Raw genomic sequence first — 1,477 nt, forward strand, 5'->3', positions numbered from 1 at the left:
CTCCCTCTCTCTGACAGGTCAAGGACGGACCACGGTGGGTTGTTGTCATTAGGATATAAAGCTCTAAATGTTCTTACAAAAATGCTTTAAACGGTTCATAAGCTGGAAGTATGGAACCTGAAATAGAGTGAAAATGGCTTAAAATGACATAAAATCACCAGAAATAATCATCAAATTGGCCTAAAATTGGTCTAAAATGCCTTCAAAACCACCCTTAAATTGCTCAAAATCGTCCCAAAATAGCCGGAAATCAGCTTTACAATGACCTAAATTGCCCGAAAATTGTCCTAATTTGGTCGGAATCAATGTTTAAATTGCCTGAAAACGGCTGAAAACAACTTAAAATTGGCTGAAAATGGCTCTAAATAAGCTAGGGGGGTGGCCCGGAATCAGCTCTGAACGGCCTAAAATGACTCAAAATCCATCTAAAACTATCAGAATTGGCCTTCCTCCCTTCCTCTCTCATCATATGTGCTCTCCTCTTCTCTGCGTCTCTCTCTCTCTCTCATCAATTGTCTCTGCTTCTCTCTGACCCTCCTCCTCTCTCTCTCTCTCTCTCTCTAACACACGCTTTGTAACTTATTGAAACGTCCGTTATGTCCCCTCGGTTTGTATGCACAGTGACAGAGACAAGAAATACCATGTTTCTTGTGTCGTTTTCCTGCTTTTTGCACGTTTTTCGACGCCTAAATTGGCCTGAAATCGGCCGAAATAGGCCTAAAATAGTCCTACCGGCCTAAAACAGGCCTAAAATCGCTGAAAAACCTCCTGAAAAACGGCCTAACTCATCTCCTATTTCGACTAGTTTTACGCTGAGTTAGGCCTATTGTAGGCCAATTTAGGCCTTAATAAAAACGAGATCATTCTAGGTCAATTTCAGCCAATTTTCAGTCAATTTTCAGTCAAAATCACATAAGACAGTGTCTTAAGGTTCTGGGTCCATTTTCAGATCATTTTCAGCCAAATTTCAGAATTTCAGTGATTTTCCGTCGATTTTAAGCCAATATTCAAGCCATTTTTGCGATAATTTTCAGCCGAAAAAGTCCGTTTTCTTCGAGCAGTTAAAGCTGAGCAATCTGCGTTTTTAGGCCATTTTTGGACAATTTAAAGCCGATTTTTGGCAATTTCAGTCAAAATCTAGCTTAAAATTGTCATTTTCAAGCCAAATCCGCGATTTTTGGGACATTTTTGAGCGATTTTCAGCCAATTTCCACCATTTTTTGAATCAATTTCTCCCGGAAAGCGGGAAAAAAAACGATTAACGCTGAGCAATCAATTTGACACTTTGAAGGGTTTTTAGGGTTGTTTTATTCTCATTTTCATCCATTTTTTGCCATTTTCAGACGATTTCTCTAGCCGATTTTTTGTCCCTGAAAATCAGGTGATTTTTTTTTCGTGTATCAATTTTTTGGCACATTTTATCACCTATTTCTTTTTTTTTTATTATCATTATCAAATTATCGAAATTTGATTGGCA

This window comes from Caenorhabditis briggsae, assembly GCF_000004555.2.
Source record: "Caenorhabditis briggsae complete genome, chrIII, whole genome shotgun sequence".
Classification (NCBI taxonomy): domain Eukaryota; kingdom Metazoa; phylum Nematoda; class Chromadorea; order Rhabditida; family Rhabditidae; genus Caenorhabditis; species Caenorhabditis briggsae.